We start from the raw sequence: 8,302 nt of genomic DNA on the forward strand, positions 1-8,302 counted from the left end.
GAAAAAAGAGCCGTACCACTTCAGGGCGAGGACACGAGTTTACTTTGTGATTAGCGGATTGCGTGCCAGAAGCCCGGATTCAATCCCAAATCTCTCCGCGGTGTTCATATAGAGTTAGATCATAGGATAACGCTGTTGATGGTGATTCGCCCATCAGGCGGAGACGTTAATCCTTGATCAAATCCCTTCGTTTATTCGACAGGAGTAGGCTATGTTCCGACACATGATTTCACCATCTCGCTACTCATGATCATCGTCATTTCAAATAGAAAGACCTGCATCAGGCGACGCGAACATTCCTGTGACACCCCCGGCACCGAAAATCTTGAGCTAAATAAATAAATAAATAAATCAGTGAATATTATTTATTTATTTATTTATTTATTTATTTATTTATTTATTTATTTATTTATTTATTTATTTATTTATTTATTTATTTATTTATTTATTTATTTAATCAGTTTTGTTAGTTACTAAAATTCAAGAACGAAACGTAAGATATGATGATAAAAATTGTCAGACAATATCGATAATAACGCCCTTTAATTTGTATGTTGGTTTTTATATCTGTTAGACAGGAAAATTTAGGAATGGAATGGAAGTGATTGTGATGGTTACTAGAACAATTAGATGCGTTTTGATATTGTAGAGATAGAGGAAGTATGTCTCCGGTTGTTTATACAAGACACTATCAGTATTTGGCTGAAATGTGTACGGAATCTGTATACTCCAGGATAGTTGCTTAATGTCAATGTACGGTGGTGGTGGTGGTGGTGGTGGTGGTGGTGGTGGTGGTGGTGGTGGTGGTCTGAAGGGCAAATACAACGAGATAATAATCCCATCTTAACTTTGATCATAGGAGAACGAGGAAAGGGTCCGTCTTTCCGAAGAATGGAGGTACTGACAGAAGACAGGGAAGAACCATGAACGTCGTGTAAATGAAAGACTCCCTGGGCATAAAAAATCGAATACCATCGAGATCGGAGGGGAAGAAAAGTTGACTAAAGGAGGTCGAGTATGAAAGATAAAAGTGAGTAGCTTGGCAATGGTAAGTGAAAACAATATCACACTAACTAGGGGTCGAGCGGTCGTCATTCCACTTTCTGAAGTCTAGTATGCTTCTAATAGACATGGTACATTATACACTATAAATAGCAGCCGTACTCATAGTTTAAACTTACATGGAAAAAAAGTATTTAAAAATTGCAATCAAATATGTTGTTAAATTGAAGGTTATGGCAGTGTTTGTGTTTCCTTGATATTCCCAATTATTGATAAGCATAGGAGTTGTTTTTTGATTTGTATTCTTTTTTTTGCCGGGTCGGGTTGTTCAGGCTAAAGAGTGGTGTTTCCTTCATACACAAAATTGCATGTTCGATCCCAGATCAGTTTCGTGGTATTTTAAGAAGCTCAAATACGTGAGCCTAATATCAGTACATTTATTGGTACGCAAAAGTAATCCTCAGGGATAAAATTCCCGGCATGGGACCTAAATCCGATAACGTATTATTATTATTATTATTATTATTATTATTATTATTATTATTATTATTATTATTATTATTATTATTATATTTATTTCCTGAATAAAAATCCCTGACACATATAGTTTATTTTGGGCATTGGACTGCCCACCCAGATCACCGGATATGCTAACTTTCATATCAGTCAGCTTTTCAGTTGGTCTCACAAAGCTTGGTCAACTCCGTTCCAGCTAGAATTAAAATCCTTAGACTGGCCTTGAATCGAACGCGGATCTCGTTAATAAGAGTCAGGTACGTTACACTTGTACCTAAGCAGCATTCGGCTATTCACTTCAGATTTGAACTGTTATGCCTTATTCGAACCGGTTCTTACTGTTCTAGATATCTAGCTGACTCGGTGGACCAGAGGTCGACTGTCCGACTCCTGATCTCAAGTTCTTAGCTTCGATCCCGGTCAAAGTGTCCGATTTTTGTAGGCTAGGCAAAAATATTCGCACTCCATATCATAGTTATTGCTGTGTGTTTAAAGACCTCTTGGGTACTTATTTAAAGAGAATAATTTGCTAATTAATTACCTTTATGCCGTGACTGTGCCTCATTCAGTAGGTACTGCTTCCAGCCATCATTACTGTGTGAGCACTAAACTGATTGCGTCACTAACAGGAATGTACTTCGACAGTAACTATGTCATTAATGAAGTTTACTTACGACTATTTAGATCCCAATCTCTTTGTCTTTTTATTATTTCGAATATTTTGCATTAATGTTTAAAGGAATTTGATGGAATGATGGGGGGGGGGAGAGAGAGAGAGAATGTGTATGGGAAATCTTTGCCTCTTAAAAGCGCACCCTGTGTAAAAAGAAAATATATTTTTTTCTCATTTGAATCACTCTTGGCGTAGTTAACCCATGCATCCGGGATGCAAGCATCAAATCTCAGGAACAGTGATCTTTCTGTGCACCAAAGTTACGTTTCCACTGTTATTAACAAATAAGATAGAGTACGTGGAGAGCTCTGCCATCAGAATGACGACGCCTTCAAACAATAGGCCTGTCGTATTCGTAGCAAAATGTTGAAAGTTACGACAATTAAATCCTTCTGCTGTCTTTGTTAAAAAACAAATATTCACGAATAATTCCCAGGAAAAATGTTCAAGTCAATATTTATCAGAAGATGACTTACGGTGTTATTACTTAAGCCCCTGCTTACCGGGCGAGTTGGCCGTGCGGTAAGGAGCGCGCAGCTGTGTGCTTACATCCGGGAGATAGTGGGTTCGAGCCCCACTGTCGGCAGCCCTCAATATGGTTTTCCGTGGTTTCCCATTTTCACACCAGGCAAATGCTGGGGCTGTTCCTTAATTAAGGCCACGGCCGATTCCTTCCCACTCTTAGGCCTATCCTATCCGATCGTCACCATAAGACCTATCCTTGTCAGTGCGACGTAAAGCAAGTTGAAAAAAAGCCCCTGCTTAAGCCTAAAGAGGCAAGAGAGATGCAATAAATTAAAGCAAAAAAAAACGGAAGTAGAAGAGAAATGCAGTAAAAATTGTAGCAGATTCCAGAAAACACATTACGGTGTGAAATAATGGGCTATATTCCGCGGTATTGTTGAGATATTGACAGCCATTCTTAGTGCTATTCGAAGACGATTGTAACCTCCAACGGTATTCCACAAATATCCCGCAGATTGGCAGTTTGACGTCTCTCTCGCCTTCTATATAACGAAGAACCACAAGTTTACAGGAATTATGACGAAAATGGCGTTACGTTACTTCCTTGCTGGCAAGCAGCCAGAGACGTTGCCATGGTAAACGGTAGGTTCGTTGTCGGTCTGCGACAGAACACGAAATCCACAGAAAATGGTGATTTTCTCCGTCATTTGAAGAGTTAAGCGAAATTATGGAGATAACAAAAAATATTTGAAGTGAAGGGACGTTTTGCATACAGAAAATCAATGGTGTATGAGAAAATATCAAATAAATCGTTTGATCTCCCTATAAACCTCCAGTCTGTTCCGTGATTTTTAAATCACACACATATCAAAACCTGTTCCTGGGTAAGTATACTGTAAATATGAAGTTTGGTCGACATCTATCCAGCCGTTTCTCCACGGTGGTGGAACAGACAAACAGATAGACAAATAGATAAACAGACACGAAGGCTAAAAACCACTGATACGGTGCTGAATTGATCTAAAACGGATAAATATCTTAAAATTGGCAAAATAAATTAAATTTCAGGTAACGGACTTCCTACACCTTCATTTATATAGATGTATGAGTATTTTACCATGTTACATATTAATTTATCCTTGGGAACTATTGTCCCTTATTTGTGTTACTTCTGTAAAATCATTTCCTTGTCATTTACTAATTATGAAGTGTGTAATATTTCGAAAACCATTTCGATGCAGAATCCTGCTTAAAGCCCTCAGAATGCCTCCAAAATCATCTTTCGATTCTGAGTTAGAGGGCAGTTGAATTAGTCGATTAGAAGACAGATCAATGAAATACTAAAACATTATGGTACTCGATCGAATACGTGCTTAGCTGTCAGTCATTTTGACACACTAATAGACTATTACTAGTTCTAATGACTGTCGCGATACACGCGGAGTACATCCTAATATTATCGCCACAAACAGCTATAGCTAAACAAATGCGTTGGCAGCAGTTACAAACCACTTCGTCAACAGAATTCTGAAGATGAATTGATCTCACAAAATAGTTTCGTGATTTGGCATTTAAAATATTAGAAGGAACTTCAGTTACGTACTAAAACAGACACATTTATAAAATGATATCAGTAGATTGGAAAAGTTGTAACTTACTCCTAGCTAATGCTATAGTTCGTATATTGGCCTGGTCTACTATAGTTTTATTTAAAAATATATCTCAACACCATCAACTCTTAGTCAAAATTATTCTCTTCACACCTAGTGTCAACATGTGAAGATAAAAATATTTTATTCTGTGACAAAAAATGTAGTTAGAATTTTCAAACAACTTCAATTAGGATGAATTCTCTGAACCTGTCTTCATAACCTCACTGACCTCACAATTCTGCAACGATTCTGGTGGCCTTTGAATGAGGCTGAGAAGTGAGCAGTGGCCATATCCTTTGAAATTCCTATCATACATCCTCTATATGAAGAACGGAGACGCTGAAAATTTGAAGGATTACATAATGGTTACTTGGCCATCCCGAGGAAAAAAGATACATTGGTAACATGGGTGATGTTCGCCTGTTGAACCATCTACTTGATCATTACAGAGCATACCATAACACCAAGAAAACATTTCTAATTTCTTGATCATTTCATGTACAGTATATTCTTTGTGTAAATATATGACCTCAGCACTAGTGAGAAAATAAATTAAGAAAATGGTATTTATTTTGTGTTATTTTAAGATTAATCTCACTATGTGGGTGATTTGCGAGGCAGAATTCTGCTGATGAAGAAGCCATATGCTATTTTAGTTTACTGGTATGTGTTGAAGTAATTATGTATTATTAACCTGTCCATATACGTCGACAATAGGTCGGAAAATGGTACATAGTGCCCACATCTGTGGACAAAGTTTAATTGCGAATCTTGCTTCTAGAGTTGCCAACTAATACCATAGATGGTCATATATGTACCTGTCTATCTAGTCCAAATAAGTAATGCCCATAGTGTAACAGTTGGTGGTATTAGCTGCCATCTTCGGAGAGCCGGATTATTTTCCCAGTACTGTCAGAAATTTAAAATTGAGATGAGGGTTGGTATATGGTTAAAATGGTACTTACAGGTCACCTCCAGTGGTGTGCCTGAACTGACCTGCATCCCATCGCGACGAGGTTGCGGATTTATTTTTCTTACTTACTAGTCCAAATAAACCGTCCACTCAATGGATGAAAATACATAAATGTACTGTACCCAACCAAAATAACCCTATCATCTTCCAAAGGAACTAATCCAGAACATTTTAACTCCTAAGGAATACAGTGGAGATTGTGGTGATTATTATTTTATGAAGAAGTTCAACTGGGCAACCATTCTCTGTTAACTAATCAGGGAAATGTGCAAAGGATAGAAAGAATAAGGGTATCGTCAGAAGAAAAGAAAAGGATGGGACACGAAGGGCACGAATCTAAAAGGGCCTCACAAACCTAATACTGTCGACGTTAGAAGGGAACAAGAATTGTCCAAGAAAGTTGGAATGGGAAATATGAAAATAAAGAGTAATAGTCTACAAGTGGAAACATGCCAGACTCGTAGTCCCCATCTCACGCTTCCAGGGTGGGAGAACCTCAGGGTTTCCCCTTTAAGACAGGCATGAGATAGCGAAGATGTATTCTATCATCTATTTCCACACGAAGGGGAGGAACATCTGAGATATTTTATTTCCAAAATGATTGAAATTAATATTCTACTGCATTTATCACATATGATTCATATTTTTCTTTCTTGACGGGGGTTGGGGGCAGCCTGATTAACGTAGCTGCCAAGCTGCTGACCTTCCAATAAGAGGGTCGAGGTTCAAATCCAAGTTGAATTTTCAAATGAAAAACTTGTGGCGTTAGGAAAAACAACCGATCTTAAACCACTGGCCGAAACTTAAAATGAGCCAGGGTGACTCCATCAACCGCAGAAATAGCTGGAATGAACTGCAGTCTCTAATTTTTGCATAATATAGTTATCATATCATACAGTATTTGTTACCTGACATCAGTTAGATTGAGATTAACAATACTGCTCTCTCAGGTCGCTGCCCAGTGTTCAGAATTCTGCACCTCACCATAGTTCTCATTCTGACAAACTCCTCCATGGTCCCATTGATAGGGATTACCAGGAAAGGTTTTCTCCTTGTCTTTTTGAGATTCCCTACAGGTGATGTTCTATTTTCCGGTTTAGTCAATGGGTATTTGTTTAGAAGTGGGATCATAGTAAGCAGGAATCTTTCTTAAAATACGTCTTTCTCGGTTAACCTTCTTCTTCTTCTATGTGCCAATCCCAGTCTCCCGGACAGCTAATGTTACTCGGTCCACTACTGCTCTGTATACTAGTCCAGTCTTCATTGCTGAAGCAAGATGTTCTCCCTTGTCCTCTTTGCTCTTTCGATTTTCCAGAATGTTGATTTTTTTCGCCGCTTATACCGTGAGCCAGGTAGGTTATCTTTCTGCTTTTTATAACCACCAGTTCTTTTTTTAATGTTGTGCGTTATAAAATATGCTCGTTTACATTTTGAACCTAGGAGACTTCTAACACTCTTCAGTGCAGCCACATTTTAAAAGCTTCCAACCTTTTAAATGTGGGCTGTTTCAGAGTCCATGCCTAAACACCACCAAGCAGCGTGAACCACACATAGCATATTGCCATGCGCTTGTCGAAGTTTTAAATTCAGCGCATCATTGCATAACAACGATTTCAATTCTGTTAAATGTAGTTTTAGTTATTTCTACGAGTATATAGAAATTAATTTCCATATGGGAATCTAGAGCGCAGTAATGCAGCAGTCAAGATACTTAAATTTGCTTACTTGTTGGATTAACTGTCTAGTCGCTCAAGAAATTAATGAGCATATGGTATTGTATATTCCTCGCATTTAGTATTGTATCAGAGTTGTAGAGTAGGCTCAGCCTGTAAGTGGCCACGGCCGGTCCGTGATCCGACAGCTCTGCAGTCCGACCGACCAACTGAGGACGGATGGCCACTGCTCTGCCGTGGCTCTACACCTCTGCGTTCGGGAGACGGACAGGGGCTGGTCCCCGCCGTCGGCTGTCCTGAAAATGATTTTCCATTCTCCTGCACTAAGGCGAATGCCGCGACAGTTCTTAGTATAGGCCACGGCCGCCAACCCTCGCCTTCTCCACACACCACCACCAAAAATCTCCTGGCCTGAGAGACGGCGTTACCGTTCTTGGATGCTTGCCGTCCCTTTGAGGGACGGAATGAAAACTTGTGTAGTAGTAGCGAAGTGCATAGAGCAGTCAGTTTGCGTCAACGAGTCCTGTTCAAAGTGGCATCCTCGATATCTCCCACCTGATGTTAATTGTTCGGAGGTCTTCTTTGAACGTTCGGCGCCATGATTTCCGTGGTCTGCCCGGCTACCGACTGCCTTTTGATGACTCACATCACATAACGTTCTTCCAGTATCGGCTGTATGGTAAGCGAAGAAGCCTTCTAGACTCATTCAACATTTCGCCACATCATCATCATCATCATTATCATCAGTGTTCTGCCATATGGTAGGTCTTCACATGGCAGCTCTCGACGCAATCCTGTCTCTTGCCACCCTCTTTGTTTCCTCATACTTGTATTCTATCCTGATACTGTCCAATATCTGATATCTTCTCCGTCCTCTTTGTCTTTTTCCATTTACCGTTCCTCCTATAGCATCTTTTAGCAATCAATTTCTCTTCCAATGACCAATCCAATTGTGCTTTCTCTTCTTGATTACTTTTAATATATTTCTCTCTTCCCCAACTCTTCTCAAGACTTCTTCATTCTTTACTTTTTCTGTCCATTGTATACTTTCCATTCTCCTCCAAATCCACATCTCAAATGCTTCCAGTCTTCTTTCGTCTTCTTTTCTCCATGTCCATGTCTCAGCTCCATACAGTGCCACACTCCATACAAAGCACTTCACGAATCGCTTCCTCAAGTCTGTTGTAATTTCCTGAAGCCAGTCGGTCTCAGAATATTTTCATTCATGACTCTATCTCGCCAAGTGACACCCTATTTTTTGCGTAAACAACGTAGGGGAAGAACGTTGAGTTTCTGAACTGTGCGAGCATGTTTCACTGGTACACATCGCTCACCTTACATGCGGATA

Source organism: Anabrus simplex, chromosome 8 (genome assembly GCF_040414725.1).
Source record: "Anabrus simplex isolate iqAnaSimp1 chromosome 8, ASM4041472v1, whole genome shotgun sequence".
Taxonomy (NCBI): domain Eukaryota; kingdom Metazoa; phylum Arthropoda; class Insecta; order Orthoptera; family Tettigoniidae; genus Anabrus; species Anabrus simplex.